We start from the raw sequence: 9,768 nt of genomic DNA, 5'->3' as shown, positions 1-9,768 counted from the left end.
TCTTTAACAAGCAAGAATTCTATTAACGAAAATCAGCGCCAAAATCATGCCCCGAGTGAGGATCGAACTCACGACCTTTAGATTATGAGACTGACGCGCTACCTACTGCGCTACCGAGGCGGTTATTAGAACATGTCAACTCTCTATCAATCAAGTATTCTATTAACGAAAATCAGCGCCAAAATCTTGCCCCGAGTGAGGATCGAACTCACGACCTTCAGATTATGAGACTGACGCGCTACCTACTGCGCTATCGAGGCTGTTATTAGAACATGTCACCTCTTTATCAACCAAGTATTCTATTAACGAAAATCAGCGCCAAAATCACGCCCCGAGTGAGGATCAAACTCACGACCTTTAGATTATGAGACTGACGCGCTACCTACTGCGCTATCGAGGCTGTTATTAGACCAATTAACCTATTTATCAATCAAGTATTCCATTAACGAAAATCAGCGCCAAAATCATACCCCGAGTGAGGATCGAACTCAAGACCTTTAGATTATGAGACTGACGCGCTACCTACTGCGCTATCGAGGCTGTTATTAGAACATGTCACCTCTTTAACAAGCAAGAATTCTATTAACGAAAATCAGCGCCAAAATCATGCCCCGAGTGAGGATCGAACTCACGACCTTTAGATTATGAGACTGACGCGCTACCTACTGCGCTACCGAGGCGGTTATTAGAACATGTCAACTCTCTATCAATCAAGTATTCTATTAACGAAAATCAGCGCCAAAATCTTGCCCCGAGTGAGGATCGAACTCACGACCTTCAGATTATGAGACTGACGCGCTACCTACTGCGCTACCGAGGCTGTTATTAGAACATGTCAACTCTCTATCAATCAAGTATTCTATTAACGAATATCAGCGCCAATATCATGCCCCGAGTGAGGATCGAACTCACGACCTTTAGATTATGAGACTGACGCGCTACCTACTGCGCTACCGAGGCTGCTATTAGAACATGTCAACTCTCTATCAATCAAGTATTCTATTAACGAAAATCAGCGCCAAAATCTTGCCCTGAGTGAGGATCGAACTCACGACCTTCAGATTATGAGACTGACGCGCTACCTACTGCGCTATCGAGGCTGTTATTAGAACATGTCACCTCTTTATCAACCAAGTATTCTATTAACGAAAATCTGCGCCAAAATCACGCCCCGAGTGAGGATCGAACTCACGACCTTCAGATTATGAGACTGACGCGCTACCTACAGCGCTATCGAGGCTGTTGTCAGAACATGTCACCTCTTTATGCATCAAGTACTCTATTAACGAAAATCAGCGCCAAAATCATGCCCCGAGTGAGAATCGAACTCACGACCTTCAGATTATGAGACTGACGCGCTACCGACTGCGCTATCGAGGCTGTTATTAGACCAATTAACCTATTTATCAATCAAGTATTCCATTAACGAAAATCAGCGCCAAAATCATACCCCGAGTGAGGATCGAACTCAAGACCTTTAGATTATGAGACTGACGCGCTACCTACTGCGCTATCGAGGCTGTTATTAGAACATGTCACCTCTTTAACAAGCAAGAATTCTATTAACGAAAATCAGCGCCAAAATCATGCCCCGAGTGAGGATCGAACTCACGACCTTTAGATTATGAGACTGACGCGCTACCTACTGCGCTACCGAGGCGGTTATTAGAACATGTCAACTCTCTATCAATCAAGTATTCTATTAACGAAAATCAGCGCCAAAATCTTGCCCCGAGTGAGGATCGAACTCACGACCTTCAGATTATGAGACTGACGCGCTACCTACTGCGCTATCGAGGCTGTTATTAGAACATGTCACCTCTTTATCAACCAAGTATTCTATTAACGAAAATCAGCGCCAAAATCACGCCCCGAGTGAGGATCAAACTCACGACCTTTAGATTATGAGACTGACGCGCTACCTACTGCGCTACCGAGGCTGTTGTTAGAACATGTCAACTCTCTATCAATCAAGTATTCTATTAACGAAAATCAGCGCCAAAATCTTGCCCCGAGTGAGGATCGAACTCACGACCTTCAGATTATGAGACTGACGCGCTACCTACTGCGCTATCGAGGCTGTTATTAGACCAATTAACCTTTTTATCAATCAAGTATTCCATTAACGAAAATCAGCGCCAAAATCATACCCCGAGTGAGGATCGAACTCAAGACCTTTAGATTATGAGACTGACGCGCTACCTACTGCGCTATCGAGGCTGTTATTAGAACATGTCACCTCTTTAACAAGCAAGAATTCTATTAACGAAAATCAGCGCCAAAATCATGCCCCGAGTGAGGATCGAACTCACGACCTTTAGATTATGAGACTGACGCGCTACCTACTGCGCTACCGAGGCGGTTATTAGAACATGTCAACTCTCTATCAATCAAGTATTCTATTAACGAAAATCAGCGCCAAAATCTTGCCCCGAGTGAGGATCGAACTCACGACCTTCAGATTATGAGACTGACGCGCTACCTACTGCGCTATCGAGGCTGTTATTAGAACATGTCACCTCTTTATCAACCAAGTATTCTATTAACGAAAATCAGCGCCAAAATCACGCCCCGAGTGAGGATCAAACTCACGACCTTTAGATTATGAGACTGACGCGCTACCTACTGCGCTACCGAGGCTGTTGTTAGAACATGTCAACTCTCTATCAATCAAGTATTCTATTAACGAAAATCAGCGCCAAAATCTTGCCCCGAGTGAGGATCGAACTCACGACCTTCAGATTATGAGACTGACGCGCTACCTACTGCGCTATCGAGGCTGTTATTAGAACATGTCACCTCTTTATCAACCAAGTATTCTATTAACGAAAATCAGCGCCAAAATCACGCCCCGAGTGAGGATCGAACTCACGACCTTTAGATTATGAAACTGACGCGCTACCTACTGCGCTACCGAGGCTGTTATTAGAACATGTCAACTCTCTATCAATCAAGTATTCTATTAACGAAAATCAGCGCCAAAATCTTGCCCCGAGTGAGGATCGAACTCACGACCTTCAGATTATGAGACTGACGCGCTACCTACTGCGCTATCGAGGCTGTTATTAGAACATGTCACCTCTTTATCAACCAAGTATTCTATTAACGAAAATCAGCGCCAAAATCTTGCCCCGAGTGAGGATCGAACTCACGACCTTCAGATTATGAGACTGACGCGCTACATACTGCGCTATCGAGGCTGTTATTAGAACATGTCACCTCTTTATCAACCAAGTATTCCATTAACGAAAATCAGCGCCAAAATCATGCCCCGAGTGAGGATCGAACTCACGACCTTTAGATTATGAGACTGACGCGCTACCTACTGCGCTACCGAGGCGGTTATTAGAACATGTCAACTCTCTATCAATCAAGTATTCTATTAACGAAAATCAGCGCCAAAATCTTGCCCCGAGTGAGGATCGAACTCACGACCTTCAGATTATGAGACTGACGCGCTACCTACTGCGCTATTGTGGCTGTTATTAGAACATGTCACCTCTTTATCAACCAAGTATTCTATTAACGAAAATCAGCGCCAAAATCACGCCCCGAGTGAGGATCGAACTCACGACCTTTAGATTATGAGACTGACGCGCTACCTACTGCGCTACCGAGGCTGTTATTAGAACATGTCAACTCTCTATCAATCAAGTATTCTATTAACGAATATCAGCGCCAAAATCTTGCCCCGAGTGAGGATCGCACTCACGACCTTCAGATTATGAGACTGACGCGCTACCTACTGCGCTACCGAGGCTGTTATTAGAACATGTCAACTCTCTATCAATCAAGTATTCTATTAACGAAAATCAGCGCCAAAATCTTGCCCCGAGTGAGGATCGAACTCACGACCTTCAGAATATGAGACTGACGCGCTACCTACTGCGCTATCGAGGCTGTCATTAGACCAATTAACCTATTTATCAATCAAGTATTCCATTAACGAAAATCAGCTCCAATATAATGCCCCGAGTGAGGATCGAACTCACGACCTTTAGATTATGAGACTGACGCGCTACCTACTGCGCTATTGAGGCTGTTATTAGAACATGTCAACTCTCTATCAATCAAGTATTCTATTAACGAAAATCAGCGCCAAAATCTTGCCCCGAGTGAGGATCGAACTCACGACCTTCAGATTATGAGACTGACGCGCTACCGACTGCGCTATCGAGGCTGTTATTACAACATGTCAACTCTCTATCAATCAAGTATTCTATTAACGAATATCAGCGCCAAAATCTTGCCCCGAGTGAGGATCGAACTCACGACCTTCAGATTATGAGACTGACGCGCTACCTACTGCGCTACCGAGGCTGTTATTAGAACATGTCAACTCTCTATCAATCAAGTATTCTATTAACGAAAATCAGCGCCAAAATCTTGCCCCGAGTGAGGATCGAACTCACGACCTTCAGATTATGAGACTGACGCGCTACCTACTGCGCTATCGAGGCTGTCATTAGACCAATTAACCTATTTATCAATCAAGTATTCCATTAACGAAAATCAGCGCCAATATCATGCCCCGAGTGAGGATCGAACTCACGACCTTTAGATTATGAGACTGACGCGCTACGTACTGCGCTGACGAGGCTGTTATTAGAACATGTCAACTCTCTATCAATCAAGTATTCTATTAACGAAAATCAGCGCCGAAATCTTGCCCCGAGTGAGGATCGAACTCACGACCTTCAGATTATGAGACTGACGCGCTACCTACTGCGCTATCGAGGCTGTTATTAGCACATGTCACCTCTTTATCAACCAAGTATTCTATTAACGAAAATCTGCGCCAAAATCACGCCCCGAGTGAGGATCGAACTCACGACCTTCAGATTATGAGACTGACGCGCTACCTAAAGCTCTAGAGGCTGTTGTCAGAACATGTCACCTCTTTATCCATCAAGTATTCTATTAACGAAAATCAGCGCCAAAATCATGCCCCGAGTGAGGATCGAACTCACGACCTTCAGATTATGAGACTGACGCGCTACCGACTGCGCTATCGAGGCTGTTATTAGACCAATTAACCTATTTATCAATCAAGTATTCCATTAACAAAAATCAGCGCCAAAATCATACCCCGAGTGAGGATCGAACTCAAGACCTTTAGATTATGAGACTGACGCGCTACCTACTGCGCTATCGAGGCTGTCATTAGAACATGTCACCTCTTTAACAAGCAAGAATTCTATTAACGAAAATCAGCGCCAAAATCATGCCCCGAGTGAGGATCGAACTCACGACCTTTAGATTATGAGACTGACGCGCTACCTACTGCGCTACCGAGGCGGTTATTAGAACATGTCAACTCTCTATCAATCAAGTATTCTATTAACGAAAATCAGCGCCAAAATCTTGCCCCGAGTGAGGATCGAACTCACGACCTTCAGATTATGAGACTGACTCGCTACCGGCTGCGCTATCGAGGCTGTTATTAGACCAATTAACCTATTTATCAATCAAGTATTCCATTAACGAAAATCAGCGCCAAAATCATGCCCCGAGTGAGGATCGAACTCACGACCTTCAGATTATGAGACTGACGCGCTACCTACTGCGCTATCGAGGCTGTTATTAGAACATGTCACCTCTTTATCAACCAAGTATTCCATTAACGAAAATCAGCGCCAAAATCATGCCCCGAGTGAGGATCGAACTCAAGACCTTTAGATTATGAGACTGACGCGCTACCTACTGCGCTACCGAGGCTGTTATTAGAACATGTCAACTCTCTATCAATCAAGTATTCTATTAACGAAAATCAGCGACAAAATCTTGCCCCGAGTGAGGATCAAACTCACGACCTTCAGATTATGAGACTGACGCGCTACCTACTGCGCAATCGAGGCTGTTATAAGAACATGTCACCTCTTTATCAACCAAGTATTCTATTAACGAAAATCAGCGCCAAAATCACGCCCCGAGTGAGGATCGAACTCACGACCTTTAGATTATGAGACTGACGAGCTACATACTGCGCTACCGAGGCTGTTATTAGAACATGTCAACTCTCTATCAATCAAGTATTCTATTAACGAAAATCAGCGACAATATCTTGGCCCGAGTGAGGATCGAACTCACGACCTTCAGATTATGAGACAGACGCGTTACCTACTGCGCTATCGAGGCTGTTATTAGAAAATGTCACCTCTTTATCAACCAAGTATTCTATTAACGAAAATCAGCGCCAAAATCACGCCCCGAGTGAGGATCGAACTCACGACCTTCAGATTATGAGACTGATGCGCTACCGACTGCGCTATCGAGGCTGTTATTAGACCAATTAACCTATTTATCAATCAAGTATTCCATTAACGAAAATCAGCGCCAAAATCATGCCCCGAGTGAGGATCGAACTCACGACCTTCAGATTATGAGACTGACGCGCTACCTACTGCGCTATCGAGGCTGTTATTAGAACATGTCACCTCTTTATCAACCAAGTATTCCATTAACGAAAATCAGCGCCAAAATCATGCCCCGAGTGAGGATCGAACTCAAGACCTTTAGATTATGAGACTGACGCGCTACCTACTGCGCTACCGAGGCTGTTATTAGAACATGTCAACTCTCTATCAATCAAGTATTCTATTAACGAAAATCAGCGACAAAATCTTGCCCCGAGTGAGGATCAAACTCACGACCTTCAGATTATGAGACTGACGCGCTACCTACTGCGCAATCGAGGCTGTTATAAGAACATGTCACCTCTTTATCAACCAAGTATTCTATTAACGAAAATCAGCGCCAAAATCACGCCCCGAGTGAGGATCGAACTCACGACCTTTAGATTATGAGACTGACGAGCTACATACTGCGCTACCGAGGCTGTTATTAGAACATGTCAACTCTCTATCAATCAAGTATTCTATTAACGAAAATCAGCGACAATATCTTGGCCCGAGTGAGGATCGAACTCACGACCTTCAGATTATGAGACAGACGCGTTACCTACTGCGCTATCGAGGCTGTTATTAGAAAATGTCACCTCTTTATCAACCAAGTATTCTATTAACGAAAATCAGCGCCAAAATCACGCCCCGAGTGAGGATCGAACTCACGACCTTCAGATTATGAGACTGATGCGCTACCGACTGCGCTATCGAGGCTGTTATTAGACCAATTAACCTATTTATCAATCAAGTATTCCATTAACGAAAATCAGCGCCAAAATCATGCCCCGAGTGAGGATCGAACTCACGACCTTCAGATTATGAGACTGACGCGCTACCTACTGCGCTATCGAGGCTGTTATTAGAACATGTCACCTCTTTATCAACCAAGTATTCCATTAAGGAAAATCAGCGCCAAAATCATGCCCCGAGTGAGGATCGAACTCAAGACCTTTAGATTATGAGACTGACGCGCTACCTACTGCGCTACCGAGGCTGTTATTAGAACATGTCAACTCTCTATCAATCAAGTATTCTATTAACGAAAATCAGCGACAAAATCTTGCCCCGAGTGAGGATCGAACTCACGACCTTCAGATTATGAGACTGACGCGCTACCTACTGCGCTATCGAGGCTGTTATAAGAACATGTCACCTCTTTATCAACCAAGTATTCTATTAACGAAAATCAGCGCCAAAATCACGCCCCGAGTGAGGATCGAACTCACGACCTTCAGATTATGAGACTGACGCGCTACCTACTGCGCTATCGAGGCTGTTATTAGATCAATAAACCTATTTATCAATCAAGTATTCCATTAAGGAAAATCAGCGCCAAAAAGTGGCCCCGAGAGACGATCGAACTCACGACCTTCAGATTATGAGACCGACGCGCTACCTACTGCGCTACCGAGGCTGTTATTAGAACATGTCAACTCTTTATCAATCAAGTATTCTATTAACGAAAATCAGCGCCAAAATCATGCCCCGAGTGAGGATCGAACTCACGACCTTCAGACTATGAGACTGACGCGCTAGCTACTGCGCTATCGAGGCCGTTGTCAGAACATGTCACCTCTTTATAAATCAAGTATTCTATTAACGAAAATCAGCGTCAAAATCATGCCCCGAGTGAGGATCGAACTCACGACCTTCAGATTATGAGACTGACGCGCTACCTACTGCGCTATCGAGGCTGTTATTAGATCAATTAACCTAATTATCAATTAAGTATTCCAGTTACGAAAATCAGCTCCAAAAAGTGATCCCGAGTGAGGATCGAACTCACGACCTTCAGATTATGAGACTGACGCGCTACCTACTGCGCTACCGAGGCTGTTATTAGAACATGTCAACTCTTTATCAATCAAGTATTCTATTAACGAAAATCAGCGCCAAAATCTTGCCCCGAGTGAGGATCGAACTCACGACCTTCAGATTATGAGACTGACGCGCTACCTACTGCGCTATCGAGGCTGTTATTAGAACATGTCACCTCTTTATCAACCAAGTATTCTATTAACGAAAATCAGCGCCGAAATCACGCCCCGAGTGAGGATCGAACTCACGACCTTCAGATTATGAGACTGACGCGCTACCTACTGCGCTATCGAGGCTGTTGTCAGAACATGTCACCTTTTTATGAATCAAGTATTCTATTAACGAAAATCAGCGCCAAAATCACGCCCCGAGTGAGGATCGAACTCACGACCTTCAGATAATGAGACTGACGCGCTACCTACTGCGCTATCGAGGCTGTTGTCAGAACATGTCACCTCTTTATGAATCAAGTATTCTATTAACGAAAATCCGCGCCAAAATCATGCCCCGAGTGAGTATCGAACTCACGACCTTCAGATTATGAGACTGACGCGCTACCGACTGCGCTATCGAGGCTGTTATTAGACCAATTAACCTATTTATCAATCAAGTATTCCATTAAGGAAAATCAGCGCCAAAAAGTGGCCCCGAGTGAGGATCGAACTCACGACCTTCAGATTATGAGACTGACGCGCTACCTACTGCGCTACCGAGGCTGTTATTAGAACATGTCAACTCTTTATCAATCAAGTATTCTATTAACGAAAATCAGCGCCAAAATCATGCCCCGAGTGAGGATAGAACTCACGACCTTCGGATTATGAGACTGACGCGCTACGTACTGCGCTATCGAGGCTGTTATTAGGCCAATTAACCTATTTATCAATCAAGTATTCCATTAACGAAAATCAGCGAGAAAATCATGCCCCGAGTGAGGATCGAACTCAAGACCTTTAGATTATGAGACTGACGCGCTACCTACTGCGCTATCGAGGCTGTTATTAGAACATGTCACCTCTTTATCAACCAAGTATTCTATTAACGAAAATCAGCGCCAAAATCATGCCCCGAGTGAGGATCGAACTCACGACCTTCAGATTACGAGACTGACGCGATACCGACTGCGCTATCGAGGCTTTTATTAGACCAATTAACCTATTTATCAATCAAGTATTCCATTAACGAAAATCAGCGCCAAAATCATGCCCCGAGTGAGGATCGAACTCAAGACCTTTAGATTATGAGACTGACGCGCTACCTACTGCGCTATCGAGGCTGTTATTAGAAGATGTCACCTCTTTATCAATCAAGTATTCTATTAACGAAAATCAGCGACAAAATCTTGCCCCGAGTGAGGATCGAACTCACGACCTTCAGATTATGAGACTGACGCGCTACCTACTGCGCTATCGAGGCTGTTATTAGAAGATGTCACCTCTTTATCAACCAAGTATTCTATTAACGAAAATCAGCGCCAAAATCACGCCCCGAGTGAGGATAGAACTCACGACCTTCGGACTATGAGACTGACGCGCTACCTACTGCG

General features: G+C 44.4%; 59 non-coding genes across 59 annotated transcripts; all 59 read right to left on the bottom strand.

The window, feature by feature from the left end:
* Window positions 1-47: 47 nt before the first annotated feature.
* TRNAM-CAU (transfer RNA methionine (anticodon CAU)) lies at window positions 48-120 on the bottom strand. Its single transcript has one exon. It is a non-coding gene; the product is annotated as a tRNA-Met (tRNA).
* Window positions 121-187: 67 nt separating this feature from the next.
* Window positions 188-260, bottom strand: TRNAM-CAU (transfer RNA methionine (anticodon CAU)). Its single transcript has one exon. It is a non-coding gene; the product is annotated as a tRNA-Met (tRNA).
* Window positions 261-327: 67 nt separating this feature from the next.
* TRNAM-CAU (transfer RNA methionine (anticodon CAU)) lies at window positions 328-400 on the bottom strand. Its single transcript has one exon. It is a non-coding gene; the product is annotated as a tRNA-Met (tRNA).
* A 207-nt stretch (window positions 401-607) lies between these two features.
* TRNAM-CAU (transfer RNA methionine (anticodon CAU)) lies at window positions 608-680 on the bottom strand. Its single transcript has one exon. It is a non-coding gene; the product is annotated as a tRNA-Met (tRNA).
* A 67-nt stretch (window positions 681-747) lies between these two features.
* On the bottom strand, window positions 748-820 carry TRNAM-CAU (transfer RNA methionine (anticodon CAU)). The gene has a single exon. It is a non-coding gene; the product is annotated as a tRNA-Met (tRNA).
* Window positions 821-887: 67 nt separating this feature from the next.
* TRNAM-CAU (transfer RNA methionine (anticodon CAU)) lies at window positions 888-960 on the bottom strand. The gene has a single exon. It is a non-coding gene; the product is annotated as a tRNA-Met (tRNA).
* Window positions 961-1,027: 67 nt separating this feature from the next.
* Window positions 1,028-1,100, bottom strand: TRNAM-CAU (transfer RNA methionine (anticodon CAU)). The gene has a single exon. It is a non-coding gene; the product is annotated as a tRNA-Met (tRNA).
* Window positions 1,101-1,167: 67 nt separating this feature from the next.
* Window positions 1,168-1,240, bottom strand: TRNAM-CAU (transfer RNA methionine (anticodon CAU)). The gene has a single exon. It is a non-coding gene; the product is annotated as a tRNA-Met (tRNA).
* Window positions 1,241-1,307: 67 nt separating this feature from the next.
* TRNAM-CAU (transfer RNA methionine (anticodon CAU)) lies at window positions 1,308-1,380 on the bottom strand. Its single transcript has one exon. It is a non-coding gene; the product is annotated as a tRNA-Met (tRNA).
* Window positions 1,381-1,587: 207 nt separating this feature from the next.
* TRNAM-CAU (transfer RNA methionine (anticodon CAU)) lies at window positions 1,588-1,660 on the bottom strand. Its single transcript has one exon. It is a non-coding gene; the product is annotated as a tRNA-Met (tRNA).
* Window positions 1,661-1,727: 67 nt separating this feature from the next.
* On the bottom strand, window positions 1,728-1,800 carry TRNAM-CAU (transfer RNA methionine (anticodon CAU)). The gene has a single exon. It is a non-coding gene; the product is annotated as a tRNA-Met (tRNA).
* A 67-nt stretch (window positions 1,801-1,867) lies between these two features.
* TRNAM-CAU (transfer RNA methionine (anticodon CAU)) lies at window positions 1,868-1,940 on the bottom strand. The gene has a single exon. It is a non-coding gene; the product is annotated as a tRNA-Met (tRNA).
* Window positions 1,941-2,007: 67 nt separating this feature from the next.
* On the bottom strand, window positions 2,008-2,080 carry TRNAM-CAU (transfer RNA methionine (anticodon CAU)). The gene has a single exon. It is a non-coding gene; the product is annotated as a tRNA-Met (tRNA).
* A 207-nt stretch (window positions 2,081-2,287) lies between these two features.
* On the bottom strand, window positions 2,288-2,360 carry TRNAM-CAU (transfer RNA methionine (anticodon CAU)). The gene has a single exon. It is a non-coding gene; the product is annotated as a tRNA-Met (tRNA).
* A 67-nt stretch (window positions 2,361-2,427) lies between these two features.
* Window positions 2,428-2,500, bottom strand: TRNAM-CAU (transfer RNA methionine (anticodon CAU)). The gene has a single exon. It is a non-coding gene; the product is annotated as a tRNA-Met (tRNA).
* A 67-nt stretch (window positions 2,501-2,567) lies between these two features.
* On the bottom strand, window positions 2,568-2,640 carry TRNAM-CAU (transfer RNA methionine (anticodon CAU)). Its single transcript has one exon. It is a non-coding gene; the product is annotated as a tRNA-Met (tRNA).
* Window positions 2,641-2,707: 67 nt separating this feature from the next.
* Window positions 2,708-2,780, bottom strand: TRNAM-CAU (transfer RNA methionine (anticodon CAU)). The gene has a single exon. It is a non-coding gene; the product is annotated as a tRNA-Met (tRNA).
* A 67-nt stretch (window positions 2,781-2,847) lies between these two features.
* On the bottom strand, window positions 2,848-2,920 carry TRNAM-CAU (transfer RNA methionine (anticodon CAU)). Its single transcript has one exon. It is a non-coding gene; the product is annotated as a tRNA-Met (tRNA).
* Window positions 2,921-2,987: 67 nt separating this feature from the next.
* On the bottom strand, window positions 2,988-3,060 carry TRNAM-CAU (transfer RNA methionine (anticodon CAU)). The gene has a single exon. It is a non-coding gene; the product is annotated as a tRNA-Met (tRNA).
* Window positions 3,061-3,127: 67 nt separating this feature from the next.
* TRNAM-CAU (transfer RNA methionine (anticodon CAU)) lies at window positions 3,128-3,200 on the bottom strand. Its single transcript has one exon. It is a non-coding gene; the product is annotated as a tRNA-Met (tRNA).
* A 67-nt stretch (window positions 3,201-3,267) lies between these two features.
* On the bottom strand, window positions 3,268-3,340 carry TRNAM-CAU (transfer RNA methionine (anticodon CAU)). The gene has a single exon. It is a non-coding gene; the product is annotated as a tRNA-Met (tRNA).
* A 67-nt stretch (window positions 3,341-3,407) lies between these two features.
* On the bottom strand, window positions 3,408-3,480 carry TRNAM-CAU (transfer RNA methionine (anticodon CAU)). The gene has a single exon. It is a non-coding gene; the product is annotated as a tRNA-Met (tRNA).
* Window positions 3,481-3,547: 67 nt separating this feature from the next.
* Window positions 3,548-3,620, bottom strand: TRNAM-CAU (transfer RNA methionine (anticodon CAU)). The gene has a single exon. It is a non-coding gene; the product is annotated as a tRNA-Met (tRNA).
* Window positions 3,621-3,687: 67 nt separating this feature from the next.
* On the bottom strand, window positions 3,688-3,760 carry TRNAM-CAU (transfer RNA methionine (anticodon CAU)). The gene has a single exon. It is a non-coding gene; the product is annotated as a tRNA-Met (tRNA).
* A 67-nt stretch (window positions 3,761-3,827) lies between these two features.
* On the bottom strand, window positions 3,828-3,900 carry TRNAM-CAU (transfer RNA methionine (anticodon CAU)). Its single transcript has one exon. It is a non-coding gene; the product is annotated as a tRNA-Met (tRNA).
* Window positions 3,901-3,967: 67 nt separating this feature from the next.
* On the bottom strand, window positions 3,968-4,040 carry TRNAM-CAU (transfer RNA methionine (anticodon CAU)). Its single transcript has one exon. It is a non-coding gene; the product is annotated as a tRNA-Met (tRNA).
* Window positions 4,041-4,107: 67 nt separating this feature from the next.
* TRNAM-CAU (transfer RNA methionine (anticodon CAU)) lies at window positions 4,108-4,180 on the bottom strand. Its single transcript has one exon. It is a non-coding gene; the product is annotated as a tRNA-Met (tRNA).
* Window positions 4,181-4,247: 67 nt separating this feature from the next.
* On the bottom strand, window positions 4,248-4,320 carry TRNAM-CAU (transfer RNA methionine (anticodon CAU)). The gene has a single exon. It is a non-coding gene; the product is annotated as a tRNA-Met (tRNA).
* A 67-nt stretch (window positions 4,321-4,387) lies between these two features.
* TRNAM-CAU (transfer RNA methionine (anticodon CAU)) lies at window positions 4,388-4,460 on the bottom strand. Its single transcript has one exon. It is a non-coding gene; the product is annotated as a tRNA-Met (tRNA).
* A 207-nt stretch (window positions 4,461-4,667) lies between these two features.
* Window positions 4,668-4,740, bottom strand: TRNAM-CAU (transfer RNA methionine (anticodon CAU)). The gene has a single exon. It is a non-coding gene; the product is annotated as a tRNA-Met (tRNA).
* Window positions 4,741-4,945: 205 nt separating this feature from the next.
* Window positions 4,946-5,018, bottom strand: TRNAM-CAU (transfer RNA methionine (anticodon CAU)). Its single transcript has one exon. It is a non-coding gene; the product is annotated as a tRNA-Met (tRNA).
* Window positions 5,019-5,225: 207 nt separating this feature from the next.
* Window positions 5,226-5,298, bottom strand: TRNAM-CAU (transfer RNA methionine (anticodon CAU)). The gene has a single exon. It is a non-coding gene; the product is annotated as a tRNA-Met (tRNA).
* Window positions 5,299-5,365: 67 nt separating this feature from the next.
* TRNAM-CAU (transfer RNA methionine (anticodon CAU)) lies at window positions 5,366-5,438 on the bottom strand. The gene has a single exon. It is a non-coding gene; the product is annotated as a tRNA-Met (tRNA).
* A 67-nt stretch (window positions 5,439-5,505) lies between these two features.
* On the bottom strand, window positions 5,506-5,578 carry TRNAM-CAU (transfer RNA methionine (anticodon CAU)). Its single transcript has one exon. It is a non-coding gene; the product is annotated as a tRNA-Met (tRNA).
* A 67-nt stretch (window positions 5,579-5,645) lies between these two features.
* On the bottom strand, window positions 5,646-5,718 carry TRNAM-CAU (transfer RNA methionine (anticodon CAU)). The gene has a single exon. It is a non-coding gene; the product is annotated as a tRNA-Met (tRNA).
* Window positions 5,719-5,785: 67 nt separating this feature from the next.
* TRNAM-CAU (transfer RNA methionine (anticodon CAU)) lies at window positions 5,786-5,858 on the bottom strand. The gene has a single exon. It is a non-coding gene; the product is annotated as a tRNA-Met (tRNA).
* A 207-nt stretch (window positions 5,859-6,065) lies between these two features.
* Window positions 6,066-6,138, bottom strand: TRNAM-CAU (transfer RNA methionine (anticodon CAU)). The gene has a single exon. It is a non-coding gene; the product is annotated as a tRNA-Met (tRNA).
* A 67-nt stretch (window positions 6,139-6,205) lies between these two features.
* TRNAM-CAU (transfer RNA methionine (anticodon CAU)) lies at window positions 6,206-6,278 on the bottom strand. Its single transcript has one exon. It is a non-coding gene; the product is annotated as a tRNA-Met (tRNA).
* A 67-nt stretch (window positions 6,279-6,345) lies between these two features.
* On the bottom strand, window positions 6,346-6,418 carry TRNAM-CAU (transfer RNA methionine (anticodon CAU)). Its single transcript has one exon. It is a non-coding gene; the product is annotated as a tRNA-Met (tRNA).
* A 67-nt stretch (window positions 6,419-6,485) lies between these two features.
* Window positions 6,486-6,558, bottom strand: TRNAM-CAU (transfer RNA methionine (anticodon CAU)). Its single transcript has one exon. It is a non-coding gene; the product is annotated as a tRNA-Met (tRNA).
* A 67-nt stretch (window positions 6,559-6,625) lies between these two features.
* TRNAM-CAU (transfer RNA methionine (anticodon CAU)) lies at window positions 6,626-6,698 on the bottom strand. Its single transcript has one exon. It is a non-coding gene; the product is annotated as a tRNA-Met (tRNA).
* Window positions 6,699-6,905: 207 nt separating this feature from the next.
* On the bottom strand, window positions 6,906-6,978 carry TRNAM-CAU (transfer RNA methionine (anticodon CAU)). The gene has a single exon. It is a non-coding gene; the product is annotated as a tRNA-Met (tRNA).
* A 67-nt stretch (window positions 6,979-7,045) lies between these two features.
* Window positions 7,046-7,118, bottom strand: TRNAM-CAU (transfer RNA methionine (anticodon CAU)). The gene has a single exon. It is a non-coding gene; the product is annotated as a tRNA-Met (tRNA).
* Window positions 7,119-7,185: 67 nt separating this feature from the next.
* On the bottom strand, window positions 7,186-7,258 carry TRNAM-CAU (transfer RNA methionine (anticodon CAU)). The gene has a single exon. It is a non-coding gene; the product is annotated as a tRNA-Met (tRNA).
* A 67-nt stretch (window positions 7,259-7,325) lies between these two features.
* On the bottom strand, window positions 7,326-7,398 carry TRNAM-CAU (transfer RNA methionine (anticodon CAU)). Its single transcript has one exon. It is a non-coding gene; the product is annotated as a tRNA-Met (tRNA).
* A 67-nt stretch (window positions 7,399-7,465) lies between these two features.
* On the bottom strand, window positions 7,466-7,538 carry TRNAM-CAU (transfer RNA methionine (anticodon CAU)). Its single transcript has one exon. It is a non-coding gene; the product is annotated as a tRNA-Met (tRNA).
* Window positions 7,539-7,605: 67 nt separating this feature from the next.
* On the bottom strand, window positions 7,606-7,678 carry TRNAM-CAU (transfer RNA methionine (anticodon CAU)). Its single transcript has one exon. It is a non-coding gene; the product is annotated as a tRNA-Met (tRNA).
* Window positions 7,679-7,885: 207 nt separating this feature from the next.
* TRNAM-CAU (transfer RNA methionine (anticodon CAU)) lies at window positions 7,886-7,958 on the bottom strand. The gene has a single exon. It is a non-coding gene; the product is annotated as a tRNA-Met (tRNA).
* Window positions 7,959-8,025: 67 nt separating this feature from the next.
* Window positions 8,026-8,098, bottom strand: TRNAM-CAU (transfer RNA methionine (anticodon CAU)). The gene has a single exon. It is a non-coding gene; the product is annotated as a tRNA-Met (tRNA).
* A 66-nt stretch (window positions 8,099-8,164) lies between these two features.
* On the bottom strand, window positions 8,165-8,238 carry TRNAM-CAU (transfer RNA methionine (anticodon CAU)). The gene has a single exon. It is a non-coding gene; the product is annotated as a tRNA-Met (tRNA).
* Window positions 8,239-8,305: 67 nt separating this feature from the next.
* TRNAM-CAU (transfer RNA methionine (anticodon CAU)) lies at window positions 8,306-8,378 on the bottom strand. The gene has a single exon. It is a non-coding gene; the product is annotated as a tRNA-Met (tRNA).
* A 67-nt stretch (window positions 8,379-8,445) lies between these two features.
* TRNAM-CAU (transfer RNA methionine (anticodon CAU)) lies at window positions 8,446-8,518 on the bottom strand. Its single transcript has one exon. It is a non-coding gene; the product is annotated as a tRNA-Met (tRNA).
* Window positions 8,519-8,585: 67 nt separating this feature from the next.
* Window positions 8,586-8,658, bottom strand: TRNAM-CAU (transfer RNA methionine (anticodon CAU)). Its single transcript has one exon. It is a non-coding gene; the product is annotated as a tRNA-Met (tRNA).
* A 67-nt stretch (window positions 8,659-8,725) lies between these two features.
* Window positions 8,726-8,798, bottom strand: TRNAM-CAU (transfer RNA methionine (anticodon CAU)). The gene has a single exon. It is a non-coding gene; the product is annotated as a tRNA-Met (tRNA).
* Window positions 8,799-8,865: 67 nt separating this feature from the next.
* Window positions 8,866-8,938, bottom strand: TRNAM-CAU (transfer RNA methionine (anticodon CAU)). Its single transcript has one exon. It is a non-coding gene; the product is annotated as a tRNA-Met (tRNA).
* A 207-nt stretch (window positions 8,939-9,145) lies between these two features.
* TRNAM-CAU (transfer RNA methionine (anticodon CAU)) lies at window positions 9,146-9,218 on the bottom strand. Its single transcript has one exon. It is a non-coding gene; the product is annotated as a tRNA-Met (tRNA).
* A 67-nt stretch (window positions 9,219-9,285) lies between these two features.
* On the bottom strand, window positions 9,286-9,358 carry TRNAT-CGU (transfer RNA threonine (anticodon CGU)). The gene has a single exon. It is a non-coding gene; the product is annotated as a tRNA-Thr (tRNA).
* Window positions 9,359-9,425: 67 nt separating this feature from the next.
* TRNAM-CAU (transfer RNA methionine (anticodon CAU)) lies at window positions 9,426-9,498 on the bottom strand. The gene has a single exon. It is a non-coding gene; the product is annotated as a tRNA-Met (tRNA).
* A 67-nt stretch (window positions 9,499-9,565) lies between these two features.
* Window positions 9,566-9,638, bottom strand: TRNAM-CAU (transfer RNA methionine (anticodon CAU)). The gene has a single exon. It is a non-coding gene; the product is annotated as a tRNA-Met (tRNA).
* Window positions 9,639-9,768: the final 130 nt, after the last annotated feature.

Source organism: Phalangium opilio, unplaced genomic scaffold, assembly GCF_054372755.1.
Source record: "Phalangium opilio isolate 3A_F unplaced genomic scaffold, DU_Popi_V2 ptg000002l_1, whole genome shotgun sequence".
NCBI classification, from domain to species: domain Eukaryota; kingdom Metazoa; phylum Arthropoda; class Arachnida; order Opiliones; family Phalangiidae; genus Phalangium; species Phalangium opilio.
Note: the sequence above shows the minus strand (reverse complement) of the source record. Positions and strands in the feature narration are given on the sequence as shown.